The sequence below is a fragment of the Pollicipes pollicipes genome, unplaced genomic scaffold, assembly GCF_011947565.3.
Source record: "Pollicipes pollicipes isolate AB1234 unplaced genomic scaffold, Ppol_2.1 Scaffold_7261;HRSCAF=8764_pilon_pilon_pilon, whole genome shotgun sequence".
Classification (NCBI taxonomy): Eukaryota; Metazoa; Arthropoda; class Thecostraca; order Pollicipedomorpha; family Pollicipedidae; genus Pollicipes; species Pollicipes pollicipes.
In genome coordinates, this window is record NW_023597054.1 from 43,320,266 (window position 1) to 43,334,796 (window position 14,531).

Sequence of the window (14,531 nt, forward strand, 5' to 3'; positions counted from 1 at the left end):
CCCAGCAGCCGCCGGACCGCCAGCCGACCAGGTGAGTCCTGCGGCACGCGCCGCGCGTGCCGCCGCTCCCACGTGTGCGGCGTGCTCACCCGTGGGAAACGCGACCTCACAAGGCGCCGTCAAACTGCGTGCGGTACGGGGGCGCGTCGGCCCGCCAGACTGCGTGCCACACGGGGGCGCGTCGGCCCGCCAGACTGCGCGCGGCACGGGGGCGCGCCGGCCCACCAGACTGCGCGCGGCACGGGGGCGCGTCGGCGGCCTTGGTGCGGCGTCGTCCGCGGCGACGGCCGCAGTGATCGCCGACGCGACGTGACCCTGTTTGCGTAATGGACGGCGCGAATCCGCCGGCGAGACGGCAGGCCGGGCCGCGAGACAAAACGCCGCGTCGCCGCGGGGTCGGGGTGACGACACGGGGCATTCAGGCGGCAAGGCGCGGCGTCCGGCGGCGGCGCCGCCGGCCCGGCCGCGCGAACGTCCGCCGACGGCCCGTGACGCTCGGCTCCTCTGAACGGGCCTCATCCGGCAGCCGGTGTGACAAGGTCGCCGGCGCGGCCTTAGCCCAGAGGGCGGAGAAGACGCCGGGCCTGGCGAGCGGGCGGTCCGACCCCGCCGTGGAGCGGGAGGTTGGCTCACGGTTTGTCGTTGGTGTTGGCGACATGGGGACTACTTACCTGGTCGGCGGTTTCTTGTGTTTAGTAACAGGCGCTTTGAGTGACTTGGGACGAACGAGGCATCAGCGGTGGTGCAAGTGGTCGATGTTCATCGTCTAGATTGGATCAAAACCTACGCAAATGGAGCCCGTCACGTTTGAGGACGCATACCGTTGACACATACCGACACACAGGCTCGATCAATGCGTTGGAAAATCTGCCTTTCATCAGAGCCGAAGAGGTTTACGGGTGAAGCATTCTAAAACTCATTTTATAAACTGCGTTATTCGAAAAGGTCGGGATATGGGTTTGGACGGACTTGGCAACTCAGGTTAACAAAATCGGTGAACACTATTTGCGAGGTCTGCTGCCTATGGTCTAAGCACTATTAAAGGCAAATGTGGTTGCTGAACATCAGTTGCAGTGACATCAGTTGCAATGACCCTTATAATGCGTATCCCAATACAAAGCGCTACACGTGCGGTATAGGTCCGATCCATTTTGTAGACCCAGTGTCTCTCGGTTCAGGCTAGTGCTGTAGTCGAGACCGGTTTCGAAGGTGACATTGATCGCTTCCCGGCCATTTGCTGACGTATGGGTTCGACAGTTTTCGATCCATTATTGTTTTGCAGTTCTTGCAATGGCCTCCCGTTTTATGTATTCGCCTCTTTCCGTTGCCGAGATTGGAGACCAGCCACTAAAACGATCCCAACACGGGCAGATCGGCGGTCGCCGTCAGGACGCGTGACTGCGATCAGCGCTTAGTATCCTGTAGATCAGTAGATAGTATCCTGGAGAAGGCTGATGGTCGGGTCGGGCCGCTCGAGCGGAAAATTTTCTCAGATTGGCTCCAGTACGACTCTCTCGGTCCGCGGACCGTCCCAGTAATGATCGGCGCGCTGGAGCCTGCAGGGCGGCATGGCGGACATCGCTACACTTCTAGGAATGCGGAGCCCCAACAAAAAACGAAACGGAACACGATGGCGCCGGTTCGTCGAATTTATCATGGGGCTAAAAAGTGCGTATTAGTCGTCGTCGTTCACCTGGGATGCACTCAGCGGCTGAGGCCATGTGGCATTGCCTAATCCTCTCACCCTGGAAGGACTGACTCCGCAGGGAGTCGAACCTCCAGTCTCCCAGACGCGAAGCGACTGCGGACATATCGTTCAGTTACTTGCAAACCTGATTGGTGGTCCGTGAACCAGTGGTTTGGAACGGTGCCTTAAGGACTTGGCTTTCCAAGCCCTGGCACGTAACCCCGGTTTCATCCTAGACAGGCGCGCAGCCAGAAGAGCTGCCTGCGGGATGACCGGATATTGCGTGACGTGGCTTTCCAGCCGTCGGGTCGCGTGTCGGGAGTAGTGCTGACGCTAGCAGCGTTACAACACCACCGGGCTCATTTATTTTCGTCAGGAGTCCCTCCCGCCGCAGGATAGCGCCATCTTATTTTCGTCCACTCACGGTCCTGCGCGCCAGTGTTGAATCAACCCGGATTCAACGGACACCCGCGGATGGACAAGGTCACTGCCGACGTGACGTCATTACGTGTGTGACATCACCTTTCCGCCAATGGTGAGCGCTTCTGCGGTGAGTTGATTGGTACTTATGCATGCCCGCCGGCCTGGCGGAAACAGGATGTAACGCTGAGGAATATAAACAAAATGGTCGTCGCTAAATGTAGCTGCGCACGAGATATCCGATTAGCATTAGCGCGGAAAGGGCAATCATCTGTCAAGGAAAAGTAGGATTGCTACGAAAACAAAGTAGACGCGCTCCCTAGTCTGAAATGATGCGACTCGCAACTGATGCACACTCGCGGTTGTGTACATCAAGTTTGTAGCAGTTAATAAAAGTTTAGTGCACAAACACCCATAAATGTCTCTTGCAAATTAATGCGGCAAACTCCCTTCAGATGTAGACGGCGCTCACAAATGATCGCAGCACATCCTCCGATTCACTGAGGACGAAGATGAACGTTTTTCGTAAAACTTGGCCATTAGGAAACAATCACGTCGTCATTTTATGGCACGTTTTGAACGCATTCCAGATGAATGATGAGCTGTAAAGTCAATTTTTGCCGGTCATGGCCGAAAGCAAAACACGTCTTGAGGATCTCTTTGTTTAGCGGTAATGATTATGAATACAGTCGGATGCAAAGCATTTTGTACATGAGAGAGGAAGAGATTATGGGTGCCCCTGACAAAATGATAGCCTGTTGCATTTGGCTATCTTTTAGCGACATCTTGCGAATGTTAAAGTCAACGTTTAACATTGGGCGTTCAACCTCTTTTTTCTTAAAAAGTTAATAGATTGCTGCCGATTGGTAACTTGTCGTCGGAATTTTGGGGTGGAAGACTGGGTGATGCAATTGGGTAGTAACAACTAGAGCGGCAAATATGTCCATATGCATTTTCATGTGATGCGATTTTACAGTTATTGCAGTCATTACAGTTATTTCAGTCATTGTTGGTCCCTCTAGGTGATTGAATTGCTGTTTGTGAGATAAAAAAAACTAGCCATGTCTTGATTCAAACAAAGAACAGCTTTTCTGACACAAACCCTACGTGGCACAATGGAGGAGGAGGAGGCAGAATGACATATTCTAAACGAGTGCTATTCTGCCTCTCTCGTTTTGCAGTTAGAGTTTCCCTAACTTCGTGGGCTGGAACATCGTTCATGGAATTAGACTTAACCACTCTTTTAAAACTGTCGTGGTTCGTTTCCGTCCGGGTGCCATTTCATGTGGTCGAATACAAATATAGTTAAATTTTCCCACATTTTCTAAACCCCAGATCCCAACGCCCTGTAAAATCTGACACGCCTACAAGGCAACTCCAACACTCATCAGTCTTTGACTACGTACCGGGAAGCGACGGCTTCGATGGGATCAATTACAGCATACCGGACCCCAGCCCGTACCGCTATGAACTTTTCGCAGCAGGAGCTACTATCCTGGAAGCAACTTTCTGACGTCAGGAAGGCAAAAATTTCCAATTCTGACCATTTAACCGGACGTGTCATCTCCCGCTTCCTCTACCGTCCGCCGGCTCGCCGTTCTTGCTTCATTTCAGCCATCGCTTTGCATAGTGGGTGGGGCAAATGGGAAACATGCTGGCTGTGATTCAACAGTTATTGCGCTGCTAGAAAAAATAATCAAGAACCTGTTTTAACGTGCGCAGGTAGCACACATTCTCACGCATATTGACTAAGGCAATAGATACTGACGTGCTTTGTTTGCTGTTTTAGAGACCTGCAAAGCGCGATGTCTTCCAATTGCCTCTCTTTCCTTTCGTTTTTCATTCGGATAACTGCTTGTTTTCCAAACGAAAAAAACAGCCTACATGATCATGACACAGGTTTGTATCATTCAAAATTAGCACGATGTACAACGTGCCTAATCAACGAAATGCATCCAAGCACCTAAATAGTGGTTGTCGAGCCAGCGGAATTTTCATTTCAACACATGGTTCCGCACAACCACTGCTCATATATGGCGTGGAATGGGATAAAAGTACATATTTCATAGTGCCTACTGAAACCTCACTTCGCCTGTGAGGGATGTTTGCCACTATTGGTCCCGTCGCCGTTTGAGGATCATTGGGGTAGCCATGCAATGTCTCAAGCCAGTCTGGTTGTCAAGCAGACAGCAACAAACGCGGACCTGTTGTCACAACTGCGGAGGCCGCCACGTGTTTCTTCTGATCTCCAGTCGCGTGAGTGTAGTTTAGCTAAACTATTTCTCGTTTTCGGGGAAAACGGACAACGGGTACACTGGTGATGCTTGTCACTTGTGCTTGTTTCGGATTCGAGTGCCCTACATCAGGTCAGAAACAAAGCTTTAAAAAGGTGAAGTAAACGAATGTTTTTTTAGGTAAACCCTCAATTATAGATGTGGAAAAGCTGTATATGTAGCGACGTATATGTTTGTGATATTAATATTTGAGACCTGTTTTATTACCACCCAAGGAACATGTGTTTAAAGAAATGGCTAATACTATCGGGGAAGCCATGGCGAACATGCACGTGGCCCTGCAGCATATACGCGCAACACCAACTTAAAAACAAAATTGTTGTCAACGGTACAAGAAAACGCAAACCTCAGGGTATTCGAATGGCTGCACATCCACAATCTTTGTGCAAAGGCAAACACACAGGCGTGGTCTTTAAAAGCAGGGGTCGCGAAGAGTGACAGACTGTTCACATTTGTGATATAGCGCTGTTCATATTTCTGATATAAAACTGTCCATATTCGTGACAAGAAACTGTTCATATCTGTGATACAAAACCGTTCATACTTGTGATCCAAAGCTGTTCATATTTATCATATCGAATTGTTCATATTTGTGACATAAAACACAATGTTCCAAGCAGCACCTCTACCTAGCCGCGTCATATTTGGCTGAAACAGTCTCTGCGCCAATTACTACCGATATTGTTAGTGCTGATGCTGGATAAAGGTAGGCAGCCTTACAGGATGTAGGACTAGTCCGCGTGTAACACCCCGCTGCTTCGTGCTGCATCCGATAGTCAGCATGATTTCCTAGATAGACTAGGCGGTAATGAGGTTACCAGCGACGACACCATTCATGCAGAGGGTCGTTCAGCACACACGTACCGAAATGCATTCCCGCGGAGCGCAGCTGCGGAGTGCTGCAGAACGCGAATGCGAGCCATTGAGCAATGGCAACTCTGCAGCGGACTTTCGCAGAAAATGAAAGATGGGTGGTCGTGGTGAGAATCTCACTGGAAGAAATCACGCCATTTTTACCGACTGCAGAGATCCAGAGCCTGCAGCGGGTGCGAGCGGACGCGGACCTTCCTATGGGCAAAGACAGATCTTGGCGGCAGGTTTCAGAGAACAGTTCCGTTGTTTTGGCAAATCAAGATCAAGCGGTGTGGCCTCGTCCGCCCCCGGGAATGGTTTGCTCTTCAGCAGCGCTCGTCTGCACGAGCCCTCAACCGTGGACATGGCTGGAGACTTCAACAGCCTTAGCGTTCGTCTGCGCGAGCCTTCATCAGTGGACACAGTGAGATATCGTCAGGTTCAGTGTTTGAATGGTGAGGTTTATGTGAGCGACATGTTCCGACCGTTCTCAGGGAGCCGTGGTTGGAGTGGAGATGCTGAGGTAAATTTTCACCTTATCTGAAACGCTGAAGATTCGCTTTACGACGTCGTATCAATATCGCGACGCTCCACCTGGTGACTCAGTATTAAGAACTCAAGCAAACGTTCTTTTAATCGTGTTATGACCCTTCGTGAAAACAACATGCTATAAACGTAGCTTTTCAGATTGCGGTTTTATCCATTTTCAGTAGAGCCCGGCTCCGAATACATAGTACAAAATAAGTTATGTTTGTTATGGGTGCGCTCAATTTGACAATAAGAAAAAGGGGTTTTGACTTCTTTTTTTTCCTCTGGAAACAAGATGCGCTGGTGGAGGCTCCAAGTAAATTTGCAAAAATCGTAGTTATTGTTGCCCTCTAGGATTAAACGAAGATAAACCGAAAGTTGTAACTTGAACATAGTGTCCTTTTAGCTTTTTTTTTTGCTTTGGGTTCAAGCTGGTCTGTCGGAATGCGGCATGAGTTATTTTTATTGATTTGACAACGTCGAGTGATTATGATAGCCAAGTGACATATAGATAAGACAGGAGGCCCATTGCCGCGTCGTATGCGTAGTGTCCTTCACGTAATTGTTAGGTTTGTGAATCGAATATTTGAAGGATGCGGCGAGGAAAGCTGGTGACGTCTACACACCACCTCAGGCACGTATAAATCTGTAAAACCCTTGCCGTGTCGCATCCTATCGTGAGCCAGTTGATTCGTGCATTAGGTACTTAATGGATGTAGCGAGGAAAGCTAGCGGCGCCTACCCATCCGTGTTCATGCTTAAAACATTTTTGAATTGGGACAAAAAATCCAAGACCAGTTCCCGTTTGGCCAGACCGAAAACGGCGCTGATCTGCTATAGAGAAGGGCGATAGGGTGCAGCGAATGATTTGCGAAGTTCGCTCAGGTATTACAGTGCAAAGCTATGAAGGTAGCAAACGGAGGTATGTGTGACTGCGTCTGCATGTTGTAGACGATATACACGTGCGATAAATCATCTGCTGCATAAAGCCCCGGTGGGTCACCCGCGTCCATGTCCCGTGAAATTGGAGTCTCATTTCTCATTGTCTCCTGTTCGTTGCCTTGTCCCGTTTCCTGCTGGTAGCGCCCGCCTCCGGTTCTCTTTCTCAGATGTTTTAGCTCCGGTCCTTTAGACGTGCCGAGTGTGCTTCCTAGGTAGACCGCGGCACAAACGGCGTCACGATGTCGACAAACCTGCAGCCTCGCTGCCCTAATCCCGATGTCGGCGCGTTCAGTGTGGCGTTCAATCTGTGCTTAATGACTGTCAAGACTGCGGAACCTGACAAGCGTATCAACCGGGCATCTGACTACCGTGTCTCCAGCGGTATCTTTACAATACAAGCACGCATCGACGGTTGACAGCTGACCTGCTTCCACGCGGGATATTGTTGGCAAGGCTCCTGCGCCGCCTTAGCACCCGAAGTGTCCATAAACCCTGATCGATAACCCGATGTGACAGGAACGCGCCGTCATAAATTATCTATGCCACGTGCCCATGCTTCAAAATAGACGGGCAATCACGCCAGAAAGCAAGTATGCATGCACACCCCCATGCATTCTGCTAAGGACAAAGTGATGACAATGCACGCTGGTTGACAGATTGACGCTCAGTCAAGTCAAGTGACGCTCGCTGGTTGACGCTCAGTCAAGCGCCGGGGGACATAATGGGGCCAAGGCCCCCAGGAGCTGGAACGGACCCCTAGGGCGGCCGATGGGAACACCTGTATGGGCAAGCGAGGGTCCTTTACAAGCCGACAGGGTGTGTCTTTATGTTCCAGCAACAGAAGTCGACAGGAGAATCTACCAGAGGTCGACAGGATCCCTTTCTGTGCTGGTTTGGGTCCTCTTCAAACAAGCTGCGGGCCCCCAATATGCTTCCAGGTGCCCCTTAACGTTCACTCAGGGGCCCCGCTTGCGTTTAAAATGCCCTGCTGATCTGTAAGGGGCATCCATAAGGTCGACAGGTGCATCGTTTCAGGCAAGCAGAGGCCCCTTAAAAAGGCACTTGCTCGCCAGATAAGACCCCGTCAGGAACGCATTCGCGTAGTGGCCCACATGGGCACGTGTCTCCTCTCCGTTATCAGATTCATTGCTTATATTAATATAGGCGTGTGACAGAAATCGAGGTAGCGCGTAAAATTAAACAGATCGGGAACACGCAATGGTCATCTGACGTTCTGCGGGATTGGGTGAAGAGGTTGTCGACTTATTAATTGGTTACCTGCTGGACTTCATGTCAGCAAGAATGGCCAACAACTTCTGGTTTTTGAGCATTACAAATTCTTACGTTGATGAAAGAACTGGCCTTCAGTGTAGCGGAAGAAACTGGTGAAGCGAAATAATCAAGCAATCATCGGTATAGATCATGAGAAACTCGGCGTTTCCAGGCTGTGCTCACGGTCACGAGTGAACATGGTGTGAAGCAAAATTAATTGATTAGCCTCAGAGCGCGTGAAGTGTATTATCGGGCTAGCAACTGTGGAAGATGTTTGCTTGTCGTTACTATGAACACTGTTGTCCTGTAATAAGTTGCACTGTACTTTATCGGGTCATTCCTTATTATTGAGCAATTCTGAGGCCTTCGTCAGCTGGTGCATGGACGTTCACAGGGTGACACGCGTAAACACGGCACAAATAGACATACACAAGAGGTTAAAAGTGCCAGGTGTTTGAAAAATTGTCATGGGCATGGGTCATAAAAAGGAAAAAGGCAGGTCCGCGATGTCGCTTTTGACGACATGCTCGTTGTACATATGCGCAGCTCGGCGGATATGTCCTCGCTTTCCAAAATTGTTTGGTGCAAGTGAGAACGATGACTAGATGACCGGTACTGTGCCCGGTATTTTGATGATTGTGGGAGAGCAGAGAATATGAAGTTCTAGCTTCCCGTTTGTCAATACTTCAAGGCATATATCAAAGAGGTCAAAGAGCTTTGGGGCACTCAGCCACCACCCTTCCTGTCAGGGTGAGAGGCAGGCGACGCCACATAGCCTCAGCAGCTGAGTACGTCGTAAAGCCCCCGAAGACGACGACGGGCACTATGCCAGTCAAGACGTTGTAGAAAATCCGACGCATGGTCAAATTCACGTCATTCGAAGATCACCTTAGCTGTGAATTCAAACACTTTCTGCAATTTCCCAACAGTCGTGCTATTCGCGCTCCCAAAAACCTGAGCGCAGTAATGGACAAAGGGTGAACACAAGCGCGCCAATGACGCGTGGCGGAACATTGGTGAGTAGCACGGGCTTGACGTTCAGGAGAGCGATAAGAATGTCCACACAACGTCTGGCGATATGACTCGCGTGCAGTTCTCAGGGCAGTGCTGGGTCCGTGATCGCGCCTAAATTGTTCACGCTATCTGAGCATCGGAGAGACGTTTCCATAAACATGGCGGTGGAGGAATCACGGACCTGACTGAGCTGGCGCCTGGCTCCACAAAGCAAAAGTGCCTTCTTGCCAACGCTAACCACCGTGTCAGTTACTTGGTATCACAGAGTGCATGCTAAGAGGACTTTCACGTTGCCCTTGGGTTTTTCGCATTCGCCCGGGAGGCCCTACCCGTTTGCCTTACTCATCTCGTTTGCCTCGTCGGGATACCAATGCGTCATCCTGCCGGAGTACTCTCCATCGTTCAGGGCTCTTCACATTAACCTTGGGCTCTTCCCATTTGCTTGGAGGGCCCCGTGCTGTTGTTCGGGGGCTCTATAAGTTAACAGAGGCACTCCCGATGCCCAGCGGCTCCTTACATCAGTCTCTTCTCATTTGCCTCCATTTGTGAGGGCCCCTGCTCCTCACTCAGGGGCTGCATTTCATAACCCGCTCAAAAACTCTTCTCAATCAATTAATCGCTCAGTCACTTGTCACTCTCAGCCACACATCGCACTCAATCACTTAAATACTCTTAATCACCCAAGGCCCGCCAAATTGACACAGGTACATGCGATTTGCTCGGAGGGCCTTACGCTGTTATCGGGGGTCAGGGGTCCCTCATCGGCCTTGGATTATATATATATATACATATATATATATATATATATATATATATATATATATATATATATATATGGAGAGAGAGAGAGGGGGAGAGAGTGAGAGAGAGAGAGGGGGGAGAGAATGAGAGAGAGAGAGGGAGAGAGAGAGCTCCGATAAATACCTCTCTTTGCCACAAAAAGCTCTGGGGCTGGGCACGGGCCTGATAACATAGATTCACGTTCATAAGTCCTTTATGTACAGGATGACAAATTTTGGGCGCTTTGGTCTCAGACAGCAGCAGCCAAACCATTCTAAGCATTCGTGAGTTAAAACTCGTCGGGAAATGTGTGCCTCTAGTCTAGTTGGTTTTTGACTGCTTATGACTGTTGAGGTCGCGCTGGTGAAGGTGGAACATTATGGGCGCTATGTTGTATGTACTCCCGCCAGCTTTAGATCTCCACGTTGCGAATCAACGATATAGTTCGCTGCATACGCTGTTCTAACATGTACTGGTTCATCAACAAAGGTGGTTCTGCGTGTAGGTCTACCTACAAACGCAGCCATTCGAACTAGCTCAAAATCAAAAGGTCCACCTAAGCGCTTCGAGTAAAACCGGGAAATCAGAGATAGCTTAGATTGTCAAAACTGTACTTAAAACGGCGCGTTCCATAACATAACGCACAGCACAAAAGATATCAGAAAAACAATGGCTGTCGGCCTAATTCCAGGAGCGTCTCATTTCCATAAGAACAGAAGCGAAGTGGACCTCTAATTTCCTTTTCCCAAATACACTCGACTTTTGCCGACGTACGACATTGAGGAGAGCTATATATACTCCCGTATATATATATATATATATATATATATATATATATATATATATATAGCATGTCTTATTACAACTAGTCACGCTTCAGTTGTGTTCTTCGTACCAAAAGATGTTTTCTAATATATATGTATATGCATATATATACATATATATATATATATATATATATATATATATATATATATATATATATATATATATATATGCATGCATACACATATTGTTTGGGTGCTGAAAACACGGGGAAAGCCACAAGCCACCACAGACCTGAAATCAGTAATACACGCACACATCAGCGTAATCCCTATAGCGCAATGTCGCCAGGTGATCGACCGGTTCGTGGGCTGTTTCCAAGTGTCCAAGCAGCCGTTCAACTCACATCTAAAGCGTATAACGTGAGTCCAATAATCAAGAAATGAACGGGCAGATGACAATATGGATTTCCCACATCAGTTGAAATGGTGTGGCCATAAATGGTCTGATTTTAACCATATTGCAACAAAAAGTATTTGCTACAGCCTGTTTGGGTATTCCCACTTTTGGCAGCCCTCACGTCAGAGTCAGCGAGCCCACGACCAGAGTATGACCGGACCTGACACCAGGTCACCGTCCGGTCATCACACGGGGCCGGCAGCACACCGTCGGCGACGGCTCCTCCCGACCACCACCACATCCCTGGCTGGCCGGATCTGAACCCTCACTGACCCCAGCTGGCCGCCGGGTCAGCCGGTGAGGCGCGGGCCTCGACCTGCCGGGCGGCGCCGGCCAGCGGGACCGCCGGCGGCGGCGGGCGGCCGCGGGGCGCGCCAGCAGGGGGCGGCGGCGGCGGCGGCGGCGGCGGCTGACGAGGCGGCCGCGCCCCGGCCGAGCGGCACCAGTCCCGGCCGAGAGCAGCGCCGGCCAGGTCGGCCTCCGCTCTCCGCGTGTCGTGCCGCAGCTGACGGGGCTGTGCGCGCAGTCCGTGGCCGCCCAGCGTCGGCTCAGGAGACGGCGGCGCCGCCGCTCGCGACAGGTGAGCCGCGCCGCCGGCCGGCCGGCCAGCCCGGGCGCGCCCCGCCGACCGCTGGCAGCGCCTCGGACCGGCTGGTGGCGGCAGGCTGCCGACGGTAGTGCTGAGGTGTCGGCTGCGGCGTGGTCAGATCGACGGACGTAATCGCAGACGGCAGGCTCACGTGGGACTTTAGAGCGCGCACACTACTGCGTTACGCGCTTACACAGGCACAGGCCCAGTTTCTAGAAGTCATCATTCTTTTGACCTACTCGTTAGGATGCTGGAATATTTTGTAAATGCTCTAATCTGCGAAAGATTGCGTCTTATATTCAACACGCATGCATATGAAAGGACCGTTGCTTTAAGAAACTCTTTTGATGCATTTTGGGAAAACGACACCGACAGCACTTATGGCACCACGACATCATACACTGGTGATCAAATGAGCAGCGTTTTCACGCAATAACGAACTACAGCACAGTGTGCGGGTCACAGCAGAGCCTTCTGTTGTCGTTGGGTCCGTCAGCCGACGTCAGCCAATTGGCAGGGTTTTCCGATAGCATGTTGTCACTACATGTAATCAGCGTGATTACGATCATCGGATTTGCAGATTTACCTAGCGACGTAGAACGGGACAGGTTTGATGGAAGACTGCGACGCGTGGCTTGCCGCGGCCGGTATAGCACCAGTAACTGCGATGGGCATAGGGGCGTACCCTAAACCAGTGCAAGTGGTGGAACGTGACTTCTGGCCGGCGCCCAAGAAGTGCTCTTGGATCGGTTAAACTGGTTTTGGCATCACGCAGGATTAAAGTGTCACTCTCATTGTTGTTTTCCGAAAAGAGATGTAGGCGTAAAATCTCCTTAACTTGGGCGTGATAATTCCGAAACTGACAGGGCTTCATATTCGTCCTATGCCATCTACACGTAAGCAACAAGCAACAGTAGTCAGTTGAGCTTGAAGCGTTCACATCAGTCAATATCCAGACTGGAGCGTTTGCTGTAGCATCGGGCATATACGAAAATAGCAACCCTTGCCATAAAAAGACCTCATTTCAGAGAATTTCAAACACTGCCTCAGGGCCGGCTTGGGGTTGATATAATAATTTTGCTGAGCATGGCTTGCTGCAGACTGCGACCTGACGGATCCAGTGGAACAATACGGTATAAACACCTGTATAAGCTGATATCAGATAGCAACCTAGCCTGTCATCATTTCACCTTGCTTGATGTCTTGCCCGGTCAGCATTTCAATGATTGATGTGTAGGCCTTTTCGGATTTGAAATGACAAATAATGAAAAGACGGCGACGATTATGACGATGGTGTTCTACTCCAAACATTCAACGTGGATAAACGTGTTGAGCCTTACGAAACTAACGGGTCCGCGATAAAGCCAATCAAACCAAGCTTAACTTTGGCCAAACCCAGCCAGACCCAGCCGAGCCCAGCCAGATCCAGCCAAATCCAGCCGAACCCAGCCAGACCCAGCCAGATCTAAACAAATCCAGCGGAGTTTAGTCAGATCCAACCAAGTCCAGCTAGACCCAGCCTATTCCAGTCAGATCTAACTAAATACAGCCGAGCCCAGCGGGGCCTAGCCGAGCCCGGCCACATCCAACCAAATCCAGCGGAGCACAGCCAGACCCAGCCGAGCTCAGTCAGACCCAACCAAAGTAAAGCTAAGTACATACTTCGCTCAGTACGTACATGCAGTCTAGACAAAGCATGACCTTTTTAGAGCGTGCGTTTCGTTCCAAGGGCCGAGTCTGATCTAGTGTCCGACTCGGAACTGACATTCAATCTAGACAAAGCATGCCCCTTTTGGACCATGTGTTTTGTTATAAGGGTTGAGTCTGAGTCACATTCTGAGCCTGACCGAATCTGTGTTGTAGCCAGTGAGTACGCGCCCGATTTCGAACACTGTTACTGAATGCATCGTTTGGTCTGAGCCTGAGCCGCAAAATTTGATAAGTTCGGAGCAGGTCCTGAGTTTGGTCGACCTGAGGTCCATGCCTGGAAGTTTACGAACAACTCGCTTACACTGCTTTGATGCGAGCCAAGATACTGGAATGTAAATAGCACTACGCTGTGCATGCGATATATAAGGGGTGCATGACGTGTTAAATTTGTCAAATACCAGCCTAACCGATGAACTGAAGTGAACGTGCGTCTGGATTCCAGGGGTAGTACCGCATTCTGCAAGGCACTATGACACGAAACCCGCTTTTGGGACCCAGGCACATCTTTTCAGATGAGCCAAATGTTTTCGAGCGTACAGAATCACGTACCTGGGTTGTTGCGGCCCCTTTCTTTGCGCCAGTGTGAGAGAAGCGTGTGTCACATACAGGAAGAATGTCATTGACAACTCGTTATGATCAGTCGCTCGTAATGTTTGCTCGCACGACATCCCATCAATGGGGTCGCATTATTTATTGGTGCTCTGACCGTGAGTGTCGAGCCTCGCATAAGTCTTTTGCAGCGATCGCGTCAGCGAAGTGCATAACCAGCGCGAACTTCGGAGCCAGATCTCACACCCGTAATTCATTGTACACCGTCGATTATGTCACTGCTATCATTCACTCCAATGCAATTCTCGCGTTGCGCTAGCATACATTAGCCGCTTCAGCAGTGCGCAGATAAAAAAAAACAGGTTATACCGGCGGAAATGGATGTTTTTCTGGACGATCTCGCCATCCGCCCGGTGAGCGTCTCGGGCCGCGTCGGAGCGCAGCCCACCCCCCGGCTCGACCTCGGCCATGTCCACCGCGCCAGGCCCAGGACCCCATTAAAAAGCCACGCTCGGGTCGGGTCTTCACGTCCAATTACGAATTTTACGCAACGCAGACGGCGTGTCATAACAGGCAGTGTGGTGCCCTTTTCCGCCGTGAGCTCTTCACGCGGTATCGCACCCGCTGTCGCGGCGAGCACTTCATACGGCATAGCGCCCCTGCCGCGGCG

General features: G+C 50.6%; 1 protein-coding gene across 1 annotated transcript in view; it reads left to right on the forward strand.

Moving 5' to 3' along the window:
* The window catches only part of LOC119111951 (mucin-19), a 46,071-nt gene continuing 31,540 nt past the window's right edge, over positions 1-14,531 (forward strand). Inside the window, exon 1 of the mRNA XM_037235844.1 lies at positions 1-31. The gene's annotated coding sequence lies outside the window, so the exon portion shown is untranslated. The remainder of the gene's footprint in view (positions 32-14,531) is intronic.